General features: G+C 32.1%; 1 protein-coding gene and 1 long non-coding RNA gene across 6 annotated transcripts in view; one reads left to right on the top strand and one right to left on the bottom strand.

Moving 5' to 3' along the window:
• The window catches only part of LOC141562926 (uncharacterized), a 69,088-nt gene extending 66,234 nt beyond the window's left edge, over positions 1-2,854 (top strand). The window contains exon 2 of the long non-coding RNA XR_012488285.1: positions 2,448-2,854. This is a non-coding gene — a long non-coding RNA (uncharacterized LOC141562926). The remainder of the gene's footprint in view (positions 1-2,447) is intronic.
• KCNH7 (potassium voltage-gated channel subfamily H member 7) overlaps positions 1-21,336 on the bottom strand; it is a 622,433-nt gene that overhangs the window by 411,001 nt on the left and 190,096 nt on the right. The window lies entirely within an intron of this gene.

The following is a 21,336-nucleotide window of genomic DNA, read 5'->3' as shown; positions in this document are numbered from 1 at the left end:
TCTCTTCTCACTTGGACCATTATAATAGTCTTCAAATTAGTCTTTCTGGCTCCAACTCCTCTCCACTTTAATCTCTTTACTTCTATAAAGCTGTCAAAGTGATTTTCCTAAAGTGCATGTTTGATTTTGCCATCCCACCAGTGACTCTCTAATAATTTTAGGATTAAAAATAAAATCATGTCTTTGTCAGTTAAAATTCTTCACAATCTGGCCCATTCCAATCGTGTTATCCTATTATATATTACTCAACTTCATACCTTCTGTGGTGGTCTCCTGTTCTTCATCACACATGCACTGTCTCTACTTTTTCACTGTCTGTTAGTCATCTTTGCTAGAATATTTGTAAAGTGCTTAGCATACTGCTTGATTCATAGTAGGTGCTTAATAAATGTTTATTCCCTTTTCCTTCACTGAATGCTCTCCCTTCTTACTGTCTTCTAGAATCTTAGCTTCCTTCAAAATTCAACACATTCACCACATTCTGCCGGCCTTTATTATTGCTAGATCCTTTTCCTCTAAAGCTATTTTCTACCTCTTCTGTATGTATTTTGACTATACCTATTTTTGTATGTATTGTTTTTATTGAAAATAAGAAGTGTTTTTGTTTTTTCCTGTTTATTCTAAGCTCAGCATAATAAGTGAAATATAGTATTTGTTTATTAACTTATTGATTAAAAGCATTCTAGACAGATGCATCATTCCAGAGCTATCTTGATATATATATATTTGAACTGCTAGATCAGCTTTCTAGTGATAGTGACTCACAATTACACAATATCTTAAGAATTATAAAGTGATTTCCTTTACATCTCATTATTAAGGTACATAGAGTATGATCATTTTTGTCATTTCAAAGATGAAAAAACAAACATAGAAGGGCTTGGTAATTTGCCCATAGTCATACAACTACAAATGGACTGAACCTGGATTTGAATTTAACTATTCTGATTTCAAGTCAATCTTCCACTATTCACTATTCAATTCAATGCTATATTATCTCTAGACCTAACAGATTAGAGGGAATCTTACTATAAACTAATATAGGCCTGCACAGTTAAATTCTAGGCCTTAGAATATGACATGATGCATAATAACTTTCATTCTGATATTTGCCCTCATTAAAATTAATGGGCCAATTTGGAAAGAAATACATTTAAATAAGGGATTCTAAATAAAAGAGTCTTTCTTAACAGGAAAAAGTGTATATGTATAATATATGTTGCATTTTTATCAATTATCAAGAAAATTTAGTAAAAAAAACATTTGACTATGTGGTACTAAAAAATTAAAAAATTATTAGATGGAATTTGTCATAATTAGTAATAATATTAAAATAATATTTGTGCAATAAGGCTTATAAAACCATAAGAAGACATACATGCTCTATAAAAGACATGTAACTGCTTTAGGTACAAACATCTGGCTCACTCTATTTAGGGGATCCCATTTCAAGTTTATTCAGAGTTTTCAGAGGAGGTATGAGTTTTAACCAAATTCATATTTTGCTACTGTGAATTTTAATGATGTGGATGAAGTCACCAAAGATATAAAAGACAAACTGCCTTGCTGTAAGATTTATTTTTGAACATATGTCCTGTTACCATTGTCAAATTCAAATCAAAGGAAGGGTTTTATAGCATCTGATCCCTTTCTAACATGCTTCATTGACAATATGTGTATTATATTGTTCTGCTCCCACTTTTAACTGATTCTTAGATAGCTTTCTAGAAATGCTATATGCGGATCCAAGTGTCTTAGTAAATAGGAGATATGAATGATCAAATTATAACAAAATGTCAACTATTTATGAGTAAATCAATGTATTCTATAATTAAATTATCTTCTCTAGGGGTCCAAATACAGGTTACCTTACCACTGTGCTGTCAGTATAGATGAGAAAAGAGTTATATGAGGAAACCTAAATCATGTTTAGCATAAGGTAATTACAGAGGGAATGATCCAAAATTGGACAGAGATCATGATCCCAAATGTGGAAAACCTGGAGAATTTCTTTTAGCTTTCATAAAAATAGACAGACACATACATAGAAGCCTATATATTTTTCTTATGTCTCTAAAAGATCTGCTGCAAACCTTATATTCATTGAATCTGATCTCAAAATTTACACCCAAAATAGTTTCTACCAAACTTGGATAAAGCTTATAACTTTCATTATTTTCTAGTGTACATGAAATCATACTATAACAATGTTTCAAGGACAAATGACTATGTATGAAAAACAAACAAGATCAATGTAACACAGTGATAAAACCAGGATTCCTTAGGTATGAAGATGAAACATGCAGCCTATATATTGATAAGAAGGTAGTAGACAAAAGCATAGATTGAGAAAGACTTTTTTGGCCATGTAAAATATGAGAATTCATTTTGCTTGATTATGCATATTTATAATCTGGGTTTTATTTTTCTTCTTTCTTTTTCAATAGAGGAAAAGAAGAAAATTATTTTTTCATTGAAAAAATAAAATTAAGTGAAAAAGAAGGCTATGCATGGAAAAGGAGACCCAACTCTGGAAGGTTAGCCATAACCTCATTTTGCACTAGCCTTTCTGCTTGGCTTCAACTTGATGAATACTATGGATTTCCCCAGGATAAGTTCATCACTTGAAATTTCATCCTCATGGAAAATGATTCAGCCTTGATACTTAATATCTCCTTATCCCCAGTTGCTTTTCCCCTATGATTAGAAAGCTATGGGTAAAGTATTAAACTCCTCCAAAGAGCATTTCCCATTAGCTGCTCTGCTTCATTTCAACTACAAAAACATCATGCCCCCAAGCTGGATACCCGCTGGTGGTCCTCTCCCTTTCTTATATTATAAACTCTCTGAGAGCAGATACTGACTTTCTTTTTCTTATTTGTATCCCTAGCTTTTGAACATGGGTAGCCAAATATGTGAATTGGATTTAAGTGAGGCAGAGATATACAAAGTCAGTTTGTATACTCTTTAAGAGTTGTTGAAGTTCAATGGCAATACAAAATTCAAGACAACTGGAGATGGTTTAGAATGCAGTAAATGAAAATGACCTTCTGTGTCTGACTAAACTCTAAGTGTTCCACAATGCCCAGGACCATTGGAACAAGCTGTTGTCATCCACCCATTCCATCAAGAGAGGCCTTCACATGATTGAGGAAGATATCTCCTTAATTTACCAATATTTATCAATAAAGTTATGAGAACAAAACCCAGAATAAAATTGGATCTTATAGAACAGAAACAAAAAAAGCAGCTAGGTGATACATAGAATGCTGGGCCTGAAGTCAGGAAGACTCATTTTCCTAAGTTCAAATCTGGCCTATGACAGTACCAGTGTGACCCTAGCCAAGTCAGTTAATCCTGTTTGTCTCAGTTTCCTCAATTGGAAAAGGAGCTGAAGAAAGGAAATGGCAAACCACTCAAGTAACTTTGCAAACAAAAAGCAAATGGGCTTATGAAGTATCAGATATGTACAACATGAACAGCAAAACAACAACAAATAATAAATATTTATTGACTATTGAATGTTTACTGACTGAAAAGCCTTTCAGATATGGGCCTGGAAATACACTATATTTGCTTTCAGAGAGCCAACTTGTTGAAAACAGTTAGATTTATAAACATTAGCTCAGTGATTTGGTCATCAGTTCTTTAGCCATGGTAATCATGGCATAGAACAAAAATACACAGTAACCCCCAATCCTATTTACTGTCCTTATGCAGCCTCTGAAGATATGGGATCTCCATTTTGCTGTTATGACATGTCAGAGAATTTTAATGAAAGAATATTTCATTAGGAATAGGAAGAGTATTGTTGTCAAGAGCTTGAAGGGTCAATTTGGGGGATGGGGGCAGTGGAGAGAATACTGGATGCAGGGAAATTTCTTAAATAAGAAATAAACAATATAATAAGTAAGTTAAAATGGAAGCTCCAATCAATGGATGGAGAGGAGAAGACAGCTGTAAGATATTAAAGTGGTGAAGGAATTTGCAATTAATTGGAAGTAAAAAATCAGGGTCTAAAATGATTCTAAGTTTTTGAGCTTGGATGATTTTTGAAGGATGTTCATATAATCTCTAAGGATGTTAAGAGGAATAGGCCTTGAAGAGATAGGATAAGCCAGATTTGAAAAGGTTGAGTTTGTAGTACCAGGGTGATAGTTGGTAGAGACACCTCCAGTCATTTATGTAAAAAAAATTCCTTGGAGGACTTCATTATTTTAGTCTATCCTAATTTCTCCCCACTCTGATCTCTAAAGCATATTTTTCTCTCTTATTAATTTTATGAGTTATTCATCTCTTATACAATGATTTATTTCCTTCTAAACCTCTGATAGCTTCTGAATATTTCTGATTGAATGGTCCATTATAGCTCAGACTCAATAACTTAAAAACCTAACTTACTTCCACATTAAAATCTGTCTTTGGCCCTAACTTTGTTTTTTTTTTTTTTAAATGATTTAAAAATTAACTATATAATCATATATTTCTTTCCTTCACATATTCCAGCCAAACTGGATTTCTTTCCAGTACCTTTCCTCTTCTGTCTTGTGCCTTTGATCTTGCCATTCTAGACATTCAGTGAATTCTTCACCCACTTGGTTTACTGAAGTGTCTTCTTTCCTTTGGGGCCCTATTATCTCCAAGAGTTTTCCATGAATTCTGCAAACTTGGTTAAAATAATTTCTCACTAATACTCTATATTTGCCTCCTTATTTTATTCTTTTAAAACCATATTTTTTGGGTGTATTTGTTCTTTTGCATATATATATATATATATATATATATATATATATATATATATATATATATATATATATATATATATATAGAAGCCAGGGCTTGTGTTACATCTATCTCTGTTATCAACAACTCTTAGCAGTGGTTTACACATTTACCAAATGTTTGTCAAAGGGAATAGTATCCAGAGCTCAAAGATTTAGAGCTAGAAGGGACGTCTAAGGTCATCTAACCTTCTTATTTAGTTAATAAAGAAAAATGAACTCAGTTGACAATTAATCCATGATCTTTCCACTGGATCCCACTGTCATTCTTATATTATTATTTTAATTATTTCAAGTGTATATCCTATCTTCTTGACAAGACTATAGGTTTCCCCAGCACAAATACTCATCTTACATTTATTTCACATTGCACAGAGTGCCTAAACATATACACATAGTAGGCTTTTAATAAATCCTTGATGAATTTACATTCCAGTTTTGAACCTTTTCCCTATTTAAGTATAGCAATAACCAGGAATAACAAAATACTTTTCTTTTGAAAAGATAAGAAAGGTAAGGCAGCAAACTTCCAAAGATACAATAAAACATGCTTATATTGTTCTGACTTGAAATGTTTTCCAATATTTTATAATAATTTAAAAAAGTAAATGAAAAGGTAAATATATTTTCTGAATTATGAGAGTCATTTATGTAATCTTTTAATCTTAAAAAAAATCCTAAAATTTCTATGCTTCTTACAGAAGAACAATAAAGGTTTCTTAAAATATCTATTGTGTAAGAAACTGTGGGAGGAGGGAAACGTGACTACATTATTCCTCAGCTGTAGCAGTTTGTACTATCCTTTTGCCCTTTCAGGGCCAGGGATTGGCAGGCTGGGGAGTGCTCTTTCAAGAAGCTGAAGAGTGGAGCTCTCATTTACAGCAGAGGACAGAAAGTGCAGGATTCAGTCAACAGCCTGTTCTCACCTGATAGGTATTTTAAGAATGCTTTGATTTAGGATAAATTAAGCTTCACTGAAAGATGTAAAGAACCCTGTTTTTCATTCAGCCTTAGTGAGAGCCTGCTACTTTCTATAAAATTCTCAGACTTGGATTCCAAAAGTAGTCTTTCATTATATTAGAGTTGAGAATGAAGTTGGGCATAAGAAAGGGAATGAGATCCCTCTTCCTCCCCTTCCCCCTAAAAAAATTGGATATTAAAAATCCAGACTTTTTTGAACAGTGAGAAAGTGGAAATAACTGCACATGTACAATAAAAAGAATACAGCATTTTTTTTAAAGGAGGATTAGGTAAGAATTGCCCTCAAAGTCCACTAATAATCATAAACCAAGCAAGCTGTTTACTGCTAGCTTCCTAGTTCAGTAATATAGGAAAAATCTCTATACTATTGAGGTTAACTCCCATGTCTCCTATCCTATAAGGCTTCAGTTATGGCTGAATATTAACATATATACTAGAAATATTTTCCTAACCAACTTTAATTACATATATATATGTGTATATATATATATATGTATATATATATATACATATATATATATATACACATGTATCATATGAAATTTTATATATGATATGGAATATGACATTCTTTAGAAAATTGTTACACAAAATATAAATCAAAACCATTTAGGAAAACATTTCCTATGTATAGGACATTACATGCATGTATACATATCAAATGGACTTGTAATCTCTTCAGTTTGGGATTTTGTTCACCTCCCATTTAGATCATTATATTGAATTCTGAAGCCTCCCTGCCTTAAATATCTCAGTTTTAATTCACCTTCCACATAGCCATTAAATTGATTTTTCTTAAATGCAAATCTGATCATGTCACTTCTGTACTGAACCTCCACTTTTGCTTCTAGGATAAAAATATAAACTACTCTTTGTCTTTTGAAAACTTCTACAGCATGATTACAATCTATCTTTCCATCCTCATGTATATTATATTCCTTCTATGTTTCTTCTATGAAATAGCCAAACTGGTTTTTCCTCTCTACCCTTTTACATTGGCCCTTCGGCTCCTTTCTCAGTGTCTTTGCAATGACTACCTCCATGGTTCTGTTACTGTTCCCTCTTCGTCTCCACTTCATGGAAACCTCAGCTGTCACTTTTTTGAATTACCTCCAACTCTGTATCAATGGGATTCAAATTTAAAAGTTTCCCTGTTCTTCGTTCTGGTATCATGGCAAAAGAAATGGGCTATAGATGAGAAAGCAGAGTTACAGAGAAGTTAAATGACTTGTCTCTTCAATAGAGGTCATACAAGTAGCAACAAGCAGAGATAGTAATTGAACTCTGTTAATCTTGATCCTGACCTAGTACTCTCTTGCCCTATATCACATATAGCCATAAGGACATTAAAATGATCCACATCTGGGATTTTGTGGTAAATTAATGATAGCATATCTAAGTCATCACAAGTTGACAAACATTGATAAGTGCCCATAGCATAAGAGTTGGGGGGAAAAACCCAACACAATTAACTATTGATTCATCAGGGAAAAGATTAATCACTCACAGTGGATTGAATGCCTTAGAGAGAGCATTTTCTTGTTTTGAGGCTGAAAGCTTTTGAGAGTGCATAATATTTCAAGTATTTGAGTTCCCTAGGAGTCAGGTGTCAAACAATCAAGCTAGGAGGACTTTGTGCAGGACTTTTTATCTCTAGCAAAGCTCCCCTATTCATAAATGAAGATAATGGATTTTTTTAATACCAGCAGTTCTTAATGATGTGTGTTTTTCTGTGTTTGTACACATATTAGACACATTTAGCACTTTGATAAAATCCTTTCTCGGAAGAATATTTTTGAATGGAAAAACTAAAATATGTAGGATTACAAAGGAAGCCAATTATATTGACGCATAGTTATGTAAATATGTGTGTATAATGCACATAGATGCAAATGTATATATGTGAGTATGTGTATATATACATACATACACACATATATATGTATATACACATACATATATATGTTAACCCCTGCTCTATACTGAATGTGTACTTAATAAATGAATGATAATTTCATTGTTTCAATGATAAAGGCTGTACATCTAAACATAGTCTGTCTTGCAAATGTGGTGAGTAGGGAAGAAAATATGGCTTTAATAGCATGATTTTTAAAAAGTTACTATATTTTCTTACAACAAGAATAGTCCATTGTTGCTACTTCTGCTACTACTACTATACTGAAATAATGGAAAGAAAAGTAATTTAATTCTGAAAGTCAGAACCGATTATTAGTAGTTTATAATATTACATTTTACTATTTTAGTTGTTCCATAATATGCCAATAAAGATGTATGCATCTCACAGGTATCTCTTCCCACAAGCCCTTGTTAATAAAGATATGATAACCAACCAGCTCTTTCACAGGAAGTTCAATTCATACTTCCATGGAATCTGAAACAAAATTATATTTATTTACAACAATAAATACTTTAAAAAGAATGAAATCCCTCCCCAAAGGGAACAACATATTTCTCAGAATATAGTTTAATTTAACTGCATAGTCTGTCTATTTTAGCATATTTGGGAGTGATATGATTGCTTATACCATTTTTATACATTATGTTAACAGCAGGTTATTCTCTCCACAGTTAGCAGAGTATGCATCTTAAAACTCTAAAGCTAAAAGAAAAGAAAAAGTCACTTGAGCTGTATGCTTCCTTTTCAACTCTCCCATTTTAGGAAACTCAAAGGTCAAAGAAGTCCTACTTGTTAAATCTGGGAGAATTTTATGATTTAATTTGATTAGTTTTTGTAAAAATAAGTCCTTTTATTTTTTAATAATGCACTGAGTTGACTTCTGAGCAGAATGGCTACCCTGAAGTTCAAACCAGAATAAACAATTATGAAGAAATCCAATGAAAAAGCATGCAAAGTGATATCTTCTACTCCATAAGTTAACAAAAACTCCGTCTCCCAAGCAAAGCCAGTGCTACAGTATTAATACAGAGTAGCCTTCCAATAAGACCAGAGATAGCCTCTGATATATGGAGCCTGCATTATTGTGTTTGAAGGAAGCAAGGGCACAGGTCTCCTTGAGAAAGCAATAGAGTGAAAAGAATTATAACCCCAGGGAGCAGGCCAAAGGTCTGGTACAGACCAGACCATTCTGGTATTGCACTGTCCAGATCTGGTCAGCCTTGGCCCAGAGGCTGTAAAGAATCTAAAAATGTTGTATTGAGATATTAGAGTGAGCCTTTAAAATCTAACATTCTGAACCTTTAAGGGGATCAAATCTAGGAGGTGGAGTTCAGTACAAGAACTCTGGGGGATACAGGAGGAATACAGGGTAAGACTCAAAATGGCTGATCATATTACCCAAAAGCATAGTATGGGACAAAAACTGACTGATCCAAAGGCCTAATACTATAACTAAGGCTGGAGAAAGGACAGAAAACACTATTCAATATCAACAATTAAAATAAATTTCCTTCATAACAATTGTAAAAAAAAAAAGTCTAAAAGAGAAAAAAAGGATTCTCCATGAGAACTTTATGAATATGTAGAAGAAATGAAGAGATAAAAGAAATGAAATAAAAGCTCTTGAGGAAAATTGACAGGAGAATTACAAGGTTAGCAAAAAATGTGGTAAAAACCTATGAAATAGAATCTCAGAAAGACTAGAGAAAACAAGTCAATGACTCCTTGAGAGCAAAAAATATTAGAACAGAATCAAAATAATGAAAAAAGAAGAAAATATAAGCTATTGATATAAAAACTGACCTGAAAAAGGTCAAAGAGAGAAAATTTAAGAATCATTGGGCTGCCTGAAAAAAAAAGCATAGACACTATAGTTTAAGAATTCATAAATAAAAGCTGCCCAGATCTATTAAGAGCAAAGGGCAAAGTAAAAGTAAAGATATGAAGACTCTCCCAATCAGTCTTTGAAGGAATATACAAAAAAGAAAGGTCCTAGAAATGTCATAGCCAAAATAGAAAGCTCTAGTCAATGAAAAAAAAAGTCAAGCATTGTGAAAAAGGTTAAGACACCAAGAAATTATAGGATTACACTGTTCCCACTAAAAACCATCAGATTTAGAATAATAATAATCCCAAAGGCAAATAATATAGATGTATAAACAATATAATTTACCTTGCCAAGCTGAGTAAAATTCTGTAGGGAAAAATGGATTTTTAACGGAATTGAGAAATTTTAAGTAGTTTTTGTGAAAGGACCAGAGCTGAGTAAGCACTTTGAAATATATGCAGAGTCTTGAGAAATCTAGAAAAGTAAATTTATTTAAACAATTGGTAGGAATTGAATGATGATACAATGTTAATATGTAAAAGGGAAGAATAAACAGGTATCATTTCATAACCTTGATTTCTTTAAATTGTATCAATAGATTTAATAAGGAAAATATAAGATGAAAGAGGGGATTGGTTCTATTTGAAGGGTTTTAACAGGGAAAATAAATGGGAGGGTAAAATGAAGAAAATTTTATTGTACAAAAGAAGAATGTAGATTTTGCTACTTCTCATATTTGAGGCATGTGAGAAAAGTAGTAATAGGAGATGAGTGGTGAAAGTGGGAATGAGTTTCACACATATGAAAGGGTAAAAAGAAGATTATGAATGTGCTAAAATTTGGTGAAGAAATATCAAGCTTTACTGGTTAAGCAAGGATAAGGTACAGGGTTAAGAGGGAGCATAATTCAGGGAGGGAATTGTCAAACAAAATAAGCTTCTTGATACTAAAGCATTGCTGGATTAAAAAGAGAAACATTTTTTTTTTTTTAAAGTAGAAAATGAGAGGGTGCCTTGAATGATCTCAGACCTTGGAGGACGACAGGAAAAAAGTTACATATGAATAAAATGGAATATTCAAAGAAACAAAGAGACAATTTCAGAGAATCTTGAATAGCATGAAGTTATGCAAAATAAGATAAGCAGAAGCAGAACAATTTTTATAAGGAAAAAACAATTGTAAAAAACAACAAAACCACAAAACAAACTACCCCAAATTTCAGAATCTGATCAAAGAACTGACTAAGCAAATCTTTGCCTGTTATCTACTTTCTGATAGAGAGGTGATTTACACAAAGTGCAGGCATAAATTTTTGGTCTTGCCAAATGTAAGGATTTATTTGATTTTTCTGTGCTTGTTAAAAGGGTTTGCGTCTTTACTCATGAATGGGAAGAAGGAAGATGAGAAGAGAAAACAGGTTAGCAGTAGGAATGCCTCTCTCTATACAATCCCCAAGAAGTCTAGAGTAGCTTTTTATTTTTTATTTTATTTATTTATTTATTTATTTATTTATTTATTTATTTATTTTTTTTTATTGCTGGGTTAAGTGACACGCCCAGGGTCACACAGAGTAATATTTTAGTATAGTTACAAAAGAAAAGTGAAATTCAGAGGAAAACATGTATTAGTTTAATTTTGAAAATAAAGTATAGAATTTATAATAACAGTTTAAAAAACAAATCTGTGTAAAATGGAGATTCATGGTATATAGAATCCTCTTTTTGCTTCTCTGAACACACAAATGCTTTTTTAGTGTTAAAATTTAAAATAAAATGTTAAAATTACTGAGACTTAAAATACAGGAAAAAAATTTCATTGGAATACCTCTAAAGGATGTATTTAATTTTCACTATCAAAAAAGTAAGTTTATTACCATATAAAAGAAAGGATATGTCATTTCATTTTGACATTATCATACTATATTGATCATTGTAATCAACTAGAATTTTTTACTTTTCCATGTTGATTTTATACAATTCGTTGTAGTATTGTGGGTTTGTTTTTGTTTGTTTTTGTTTAATCAATTAAAAAAGTCACACAATAAACCTAACAATATCCTTTTTTTTAACATGGCATTTGACTAGCTTTATTTGTAGTATCAAATCATAACAGATAATGTCACTTTTTATTTTTTTATTATAGCTTTTTATTTACAAGGTATATGCATGGGTAATTTTATAGCACTGACAATTGCCAAGCCTTTTGTTTCAATTTTTCCCCTTTTTCCCCCCACCCCCCTCCCCCAGATGGCAGGTTGATCAATACATGTTACATATGTTAAAGTATAGATTAAATGCAATATATGTACACATTTCCAAACAGTTATTTTGCTGTACAAAAAGAATCACATTAACCTGTGAAGGAAATCAAAAATGCAGGCAGACAAAAATAGAGATATTAGGAATTCTATGCAGTGGTTCATAGTCATCTCCCAGAGTTCTTTCACTGGGTGTAGGTGGTTCAGTTCATTACTGCTCTATTGGAACTGATTTGGTTCATCTCATTGTTGAAGATGGCCACATCCATCAGAATTGATCATCATCTGGTATTGTCTAACAATATCTTTTAAAAACCGAATCACTGATTTCATTGGTGTAGTAAAGAAATTCTATCTGAATCTCTCAATTAAAATTGCTTTGAATTTTATAGTTTTAGTGAGTGACCTGGGATATCATGGATGACTTGCTCAGAGTTACCAAATTCAAGGTAGAACTAGAAACCAAGTGTTTCTGACTTTAAGGCTGGCATTCTAGCTATTATGATATGCACACAACCTTGCAATTATTTTATACTGTATTTTATACAGATCTTTCAATAAGATAAAAAAGAAAATTTAAATGAATTTCCCCTTATATTCTGCTTACAAAAAAAGTGAAGATGTTTTCTGTCTTCAAATGTCTCCTGATATTTAAGATTAATTTGGCTATTGTAACTAAAGCTGTTCCATTGTTATTTGACTCCAAATTTTCAATTATTCATTCTAGTTATTAGGAGCATAACAAAAACCTTTAAAAATGCAAATTAATGAAGTTGTGAAATACAAAATTCACTTAATTTTCTGTTACAATAAAAATTATGCATCATTGAGAACTGCTAAACAAATTGTTATATGAATGTGAAGGACACTTCTGTCTTTAAGAAAAAAAATAAACATGAAATGTTAAGCAGAGTCAGAAGAACATCCACAACACCTAATAATATGTAAATTGAAAGAGTACAATCATAATCAAGAGAAATTGAAATGCTGTGAAAAATAAAAAAAAAATATACACCCCTCCTAATTTCTTTTTTGAAGAGGTCAATAGTCCATGATGTACAATGTTACAAATGTCAGCTTTTTTTTTTTCAGTGAACAGAATACAAGGTATTATAATATCTAGGAAGACTGGAAGTTAATTCTGGCCTCAGACTGGCTCAGATACAGACTGTATAACACTGAGCAAGTCACTTATCCATTCTGTGCTTTAGTTTCTTCATGTGTAAAATGGTGAGAATAAAAGTATCTTTCTCATAGGACTGTGGTGAGAATCACATATGCATCTTGTAAATCTAAAAGCATTATATAAATATTAGTTGTTATTGTTGTTACCATTATTTTTATTTATATGTTGATTGATTTTGCTGGTTCTTTCCAAATCCTTTTAAAAAAATTCTTTGTTATAAAGAATGGTTTCCTGGGAGAAGGAGGGAAAGGGATGGGGAAGGAAGGAAGCATGGAATCTAGGCCATGTTGTGCATTAAAAAAAACACAATTCTAAACCTTTCTTAAACAAAAGCATGTGGTAAACCATTTTTCTCTTCCCCCTTCTCAGAAGGGAGAACCATTTCCCAACCCCAAACACATACTTCTGAAATGTCAGGCCAAGTGTTTGAATGCTTTAATAATATAGTTTCTGAATTTTTTGAAAAGTTGTGGTGACAGTAGGAATGGATTGTTTATCATTTTAGTTTTCTACTGATAAATTCAGGAGGCACAGAGTCTCTAGGTAATTTGATTTTTTTTCCTGTTGATATCTTACAGGCAGCATTGGCATTACTCTGATTAGAACAAAAGCAATATTTGAGGTGAGAAGCTAAGGATGGAGAAAAGTAGATACTCATGGGTATTATTTTCAGTCATCTCTAAAGAAAACAAATACTTATGTTGAAGTATTAAGGAAGAGTTCTAATCCACATGGGAAAACTTGGGAGCAACTTTAGAAATAAATATACTACAATAAAAGTGAACATTGAAAAGCATTCAGTAGGTTGCAAGTATTCTACTAGAACAAAAGTCTGGGAAAGCTAAGTGATCCATTGAAATGAAATCAAATAAAAAACTGCAAGAAATGTGGCAGACTTTAAATTATTATGTCCTAGCTATATAACCCTGAGCAACTTTCCCAATTGCCTCAAGAACAAAAACAAATAACAACAAAACCTTGCTAAGTGGCATTTCCTTTACCTTATACCTATGTGACCTGGAAAAAGCACTTTTCTTTCTTGCTGTGCTTTTACTGGAAACAAATGTATGATGTGGGTAGTAGACATTCTATGGATGAGAAAAAGAAATCTCCTCATAGTGACTTGCCTACAGTCACAGAGTTGATGAGTAAGAGCCAGTATTGGAACTCAAGAGAATCTTAATTCAGAGTCTGGTACTCTTTCCAATATAGATCAAAGATATTTCTCCCATAATAGAATGTTTTCTGTTAGCAATGTTTTTGGGCCCTGGAAAACCTGAATTCAAATTCTGTATCAGACACTTAATAGTTGTGTGACTCTGGGCAAGTCATTCAATCCCAGTTTCAGTTTTCTCAGGTGCAAAATGGAGATAATTATAGAATCTATCTTCTAAGGTTGCTGTCAGTATCAAGTTAGATACAATTTGTAAAGTGCTAAGTAAAGTACCTACCACATGGTAGATACCTAATAAATTTATGTTTTCTTCTGTCCTAGACTATATTACCTCCTGAGAGATGTTAGAAAAGATGGAAAGGATAGAGTTTATTTAACTTTGTAGTCTAGAAAAAGGGGTAGGAGGAAGTTGGTGGACAAACTAGTTATTTTTAAACCACTATGGAATGATAACACTTTGTGAGATGTCTAAAAGTTTCTTAAAGACATCAGAAAATGTACAAAATGAATTTATATCTTTTCTAGGTCCACCCGATAGTTCTAATTCTGCACCAGCTAATTCCATTCCTTGGTAACACTATAAAAAGATTGCATAAATGTAGAGAGCCGGAACTCTGGAGAAGTATACTTTAAACAAGGTATTAATTCAGTGCAATTGATGAGATAATGATTCTCTAGTTCACATATATATTTAATACTTATTATGGTGGTGTAATGGCTCTCTAAATTCACACATAATTAGTATGCTGTAATGATGTAATTACAATAAGGGATATAAAGGCTAAGAAGGACTGAAAGATAGACCTATCTTTGGCCAGCCTTGTGATGTTCTCATGCCTCCTGCACTAAGATCAAGACTGGGTCAGAATAAAAAATCTAGACTTTATTCTTGACCATTCTCGTGGTGTCTATCCTGCTGAGACCAAGGCCCATCTGAAGGACCTTCAGAAAGCTAGCCCAAACATTACACATAAATTCTAAAACTATAAATATCAGCAAGTTAAAAAATCTAGATCTTCCTAAAATGCTTGTTCGACCACATCAACCCAGTACTTCAGTTCAAGTGACCCTTAATTATCTCTAGGATTAAATAGAAATTCCTCTATTAACCTTTTAAGTTCTTTGCAACATGAGCCCTTCCCATCACTCCAATTATTTCATATTGCTCCCACTTTATGCACTACAGAATTCCTCTGGTCTGATGGATGTCCAACACACATCTTATGGCCTTGTCTTTGAACTGCCAATCTCTCATCTTCTTATCTACCTCTCTTAAAATCTCTTTCTTCAATTTCATAGGAAGCTTCTCCTAGTCCAGCCAGAGGGTCATGCCTTCTTTTAGATTATCCTGTATCTACTTTATATGTGTCATTAGAATTAAAACTTCTAGGTCTTGGAGGGACAGGACTGTTTTTGTTTTCATATTCCCAGTGATTAGCACAGTGCCTTATAATTAGCAAGTGTTTAACAGATGCTTGTAAGATTTCCTTTTTAAGAGTAGTAATCTCTTGATAGAATGCCATTTATTTGGCAAGCTGTTTCAAAAATCTCATTGTGATTTTCAGCTATTAAACCTTAAATGAAAAATTTAATCTTTAAAGTATAATTTTAAGCTACTAAAGTTTAAAATTGCACAAGACTAATAGGATACCCTGAATGATGACAAAAGTTATACCTCGAATTGGAATAGTTAAGAACAAGAAGAGATCACAATGGAGGGAAGCAGATTTATCTGCAAGCCCTTGATAGCTTGGTTAGAAAGTTAGCAAAAAAATTGGAACTTATCCAGTGTGTAGGCAGGAAAATATGCCACTAAAGCCTTCAGTGGATGACATTTCTTATTTAGTGAAGAAAGAATAAGGATAATATGCACATCTCTGGGAAAAATTAAATATAACTGAAGAATAAGAAAGCAATACTCTTATTAAACATGAAGAGAAAAATTAGTTGATGTCTCAGGACATTGTATCTAATGAGGAACAGGTAAAGATATTAGAGATAGAAAAAAAGTTTGGATTTAAAAAAAATCTATTGTTAGGAAGCATTCTTTTTTTTTTTGTTGAGGCAATTGGGGTTTGTATGTTAGCAAGCATTCTTTTTTTGCTGAGTAAACTATTGTTAATTTTAAATGGTGAATAATTTTATTATAATTTAATAAAAAGTCTTTGAGAAAGAATAAAACACTATTTTCAATGTCACTCAGATAAAGTGCAATGTAAGTGTAAAATCTAGGTATTAGCAGTTATCTCTATATTTTAAAGATAATCAATGAGAAGAATATTTGACACATGATAACTAATTACTGCAGTTACATCCTCTTTTCCTATTTGAGGAACTTCTGTAATATGATAGACTTAGGGAAAGATATTAATGATCCTCTAGCAACCTAGGTAGAAAATACAAATCCATTTCTTCTACATAAAATTTAAAGACTATGCTTTTATAATTTACTTAGAAAAATCCAGGTGTAGATTTTAAATACAAAAGGAACATATTAATAATGAATCATCTTTCCATTCTTTTAGGCCATAGAAATCATAAGACTTTCATTTCATTCTTTGGCTTTGACTCATTTTTGGTACACTCTCAATATTTGTCAAAAATATATAGAAAAAACTGTCAGGTACTTTTCTGATTCTCAACTCATTGAGAAATTGTTAGATACTTTGGTGGATAGATTATTGGATCTGAAGTCAGGAATACATAATTTCTAACCTTATTTGAGTCCCTTACTAGCTGCATCATTTCTGTATTCCTCATTTACCTCATTGGTCTAAAGAAATAATAATAATACAAGCCTCAAGGATTATCATAAGGAAAAAATTAGATAATATTTGTAAGGCACTCTGTAAAACTTAAATTGCTATATAAGTGTTATCTATTACAACGGTAGTTCTGCAGTTTGATACTAGTTAATAAATAGATTTATTTATCAGTGGAACAGATTAGGTAAATTAACATATAGAAGAAAATATGCATAGTAGAATCATGTTCGATAAACCCTACACCTCAGCTTCTGAGGAAAGAACCCACTATTTGACAAAAAACATTGTATAAACTAAAACGATCTGGCAGAAATGAGGCATAGACCAACATATCACACCATATACCAAGACAGGCTCCAGGTGGATATGTGACTTAGGCATAAAGTATGATATAATAAACACATTAGAGAAATAAGAACAATAAATAAAAGAAAAAAATTTGCCTGTCAGATTTATGGATGTGTAGTTTTCTGAACAAAGAAGAGATAAGAGAAGGTAATATAAGATAAAAGAGGCAATTTTGATTAAATCAAATAAAAAGCATTTGTACAAAAAAATGAATTCAGGAGTATCCATAAAATGCTGAATATTGACCTAAATTAAGGAGAAGCAGATAAATGGGAAAATGCAGAAAATTTCTCTGATAAGGTCTCATTTTTAAATGTAGGGAGTTGATTCAAATTTATAAAAATTAAAGTCATTCCTCACTTGATAAATGGCCAAAATATATAAATAGGCAGTTTTCAGAGAAAGAAGTCCGACCTATAAATATCCATATAAAATGCTCTAAATCACTAATAATTAGAAAATGTAAAGTAAGAAAAAACTCTATGGTATACTTCACACATATCAAGGTGGTAAAGTTGACAGAAAAATAAAATGCATTATTGATAGAGTTGCGAAGTGATCCAAATCATTCTGGAAAATAATTTACAATTAAAAGTTATTTAATATGAAATACCCTTTGGCTCTGTAATACCTCTAATGCTATATATCTTAAAGAGGTCAAAGAACGAGAGCAATTACTTATGTGTTCCAAAACAATCACAGTAATTATTAATTTTTTTTAGCATCAAAGAACTGGAAACTAAATGGGGCTATCAATTGCAGAATGATTGAGTAAGTTGTGATATATTGTGTAATGAAATTCTATTGTGGTGTAAAATAATGAAGAAAATGATATCAAAGAAACATGAGAAGATTCAAGTCAGAGTGAGCAGAATGAACGAATAAAACGATTTCTACATTAACTTAAATTTGTAAAGACAAGTTTTTAATCTGAAAGATTAAGGAAGTGTAATGAACAATCACAATTCCAGAACACTAAAAATGAAACAAAGCTAATCCTTTCCTGATAGATTTGTCAAATCCTTGATAGATTTAGAGTACAGATTGAGACTTTTTTTTTTTTTTTGCTTGATTACATGTTTGTAATAAAGGTTTTATTTTTCTTGCTTTCTTAATTGGAGGTGGAAGTGGTGGATAAGCGTTTATATGGCATTAACTATATGCCAGGAAGATTACCTCATTTAATCTACAACCACCTTTTCAGGTAGGTGCTATCCTCATTTTATAGTTGGGGATACTGAGGCAAATAATGTTTAAGTAACTTGTTCAGAATCATACAATTAGTAAGAGAGTGGGAAACTGCAGATTCTAAAATAAAATAAAATTTAATTTAAAAATGAAAAATTATGTTTTTTGTCTTAAAGCCATGCAGGGAATATCCAGCATTTTCTGAGTATTTGAAAAGAATAGATTTGGCTCACTTAGTATTGTAGAAATAATAAAGTACTTGCTTCTAGCTAGATATGTATATAATGTTATCTCTCTAGACTTCATTTTCCTTATCTTGAAAATGGGTTAAACTTGATTACTTCTATTGTAGTTTCTGTCTGTAGTGGCGTCCAATCCTAAGATTCTCTTCCTTCTATTTTCATAAATATATATTTCACAAAATGGAGTTGAGACAGACTAAGTAATAAACAGGAAATTATAGAACTATTTGGCCACTTATAGCCACAAAAATCCCTGATTATGACTGAGAATTGATAGAAACCAAAATTTTGAAATATTTGAAAGATATTTGGCTCTCAATCAAAAAGGAGATTAAAAAATCTATCTAGTCTTTATTTTTATGTATAATTTTATTTTGAAGTTTTGAAAGTACTGTCAATAAATAAAATCATGTGTGCCTCAAGTAAGGTATACCAAAAAACTCTAACCTCTGGTCTTATATGTGATAGTACATACCTGTCTCTACCACCATTACATGGCAAATTTTGCTTAATTGTTCTATTGAAAAATGCAGCCCTCATACACAAAAACAGAGACACTAGATAAGGTAATGTATCACTTGATATTATACAAATATTAAATATCCAGTCTTCCTTCATTAAGGCTCTTTATAAAGTATAATACTTGACAGACTATTTATAATGGCTCATTATGGTATAGAGGTGATTGTGGTTTCCAAATCAAGCTGAAAAATATTCCAGTATTGATCCAAGGGTGGACTGATTATGTCATCTGAGGACTAACCTAGCTAAATTTAGAAAGGTTCATGGATAGTTTGGCCTTAGGGAGAGATTAATTTTTAGACTATAACAAGTCTTAGAGACTATCTCCCTAAGTGCTAGAAAGGTTACAACATGTGCAATTGGAAGAAATACCCATGTCAGTGGATGAAATAATTCATCTTTAATTCATTAATGCAACTGCCGTAATGAAATTTTAGTGGGCAATTGATCTTGGTCTACCTCAGATGTTTAAATTCCCTTGAGTTATTTTAAACTCTGCTTCTGACTTGCTATGTGACCCTGAAAAAACCCAAGTACTTTGTGTTTCAATCTATCTGCTCCAAGAAGTAAAAATTCTGTGGTTTCCACTGGGTTGATTTAAAATATGTTTTTATGAAAAGAATTAGGCTTTTGATTACAACCTGTTTATCTTTAAATATTCAGCTAGGTTTTTTGCCACATCCAAAAAAAATGGATTCAAATACAGTACATGGTTTATATCTGGATTTATAATCAAGGGAATATATTCCTAACAACAGTTCTCCTCTCCCTTCCAATGATTTTAAAGCTTCAGAATACAAGTTATGAATCAACAGTATATGATATGGTAGCCAAAAAAAATCAAGCTGAACAAATCTCAAAATTCCTGTTTCTTTAATTTCAAAAGAGGCATACAGAATGACTTCTGTCTGAGTTTTGAATCATCCTGACCTGAACAAGTTACATCTTGATGTAGGGAAAAACTCTCCAGCAACTATGAACTAAAAGTAGAACAGACTATTTAGGAAGGCAGAGGAGGTACCCTTTCCTGGAAGCCTTCAAACAGTAAATAAACTACTACTTGTTTGGCCAGGTTGGAAAAGATATTCTAAGTCATTTGTGCATTGAACCACATGGTCTCAGGATTCCCTTCCAACTCTGAGATTCATGTTTCTCGTGTCTATTTTTTTTCTTCAATCAATTGTCCACATATTCCTTATATCATTAAGAAGATCCTGACCACTTAGTGAGAGCAATGAATCTGACATTTATTTCTTGTGGAACTTAGCAAGTCACTTCATTACTTATGCCTCAATTTTTTCAATTATTAAATGAAAAGTTTGTGCTTGTTTTCTGAGATCCCTTCTTTCTCTAAATTGTTCCTAAGACTAGATAACATTATCAAGTAGAAGTGGCATCTTCCCTGCAACTTAATATCAATATAAAATTTTTTGAATAAAATTACACATGAACAAAAGATAGTAGATAACATTTGAGGTAGTCAACATTTTATCCTGGCACCTTAGGTAAATAGTCAGAAAATTATATGTTTTCTAGATTACACATAAACATCCACATAATCACTAAATTGTTCTTTAAAAATTTCCTTCTATCTCAGACTCTCTTCTTTGGGTCAATCAATATAAATTTTTGTTTCACAGGAGAGTTTTGCTCTGCCTCTTTTCAATTTAAATTGTGTAACTTTGTCATTTCTATGCAGAAAGACAACTTAGTAAGAGCCATTAACAGTCTGCATTTGCTACAATTGGCTTTATATTTCATACATATATTATGTTACCTGTTATGATTCTTAATAGATAGAGACAATAATTATCTAATTTAGCATGGTTCAGCATGATTGATCTGATCATATAAGGAGATGTTATGGGCCAGAACTTGAAACAAGGTACTAAGTGGAATTGAGGAGACAAGTGGTTAAATCTAGTTTAGCATTGGTTTAATCCTACAACAAATAATGGTTTCCTAGTGATGTAATGATTGGAGTATACTCAGTGAACAGCATATAAGCAAGAAGCTCTCAGACACAGAAGCCCACTCTCGGAGGTGTAGTCAGATTCATTCCAACTTCCACCTTTGTGCTGACTGGAGACATTGGGAGGACGAGAGGCTGAAGCTGGCAGAGACAAGGGACTAGTGGCAAGAGCTC

The sequence above is a fragment of the Sminthopsis crassicaudata genome, chromosome 3, assembly GCF_048593235.1.
Source record: "Sminthopsis crassicaudata isolate SCR6 chromosome 3, ASM4859323v1, whole genome shotgun sequence".
Taxonomy (NCBI): domain Eukaryota; kingdom Metazoa; phylum Chordata; class Mammalia; order Dasyuromorphia; family Dasyuridae; genus Sminthopsis; species Sminthopsis crassicaudata.
This window is presented reverse-complemented; position numbering and strand designations above follow the sequence as displayed.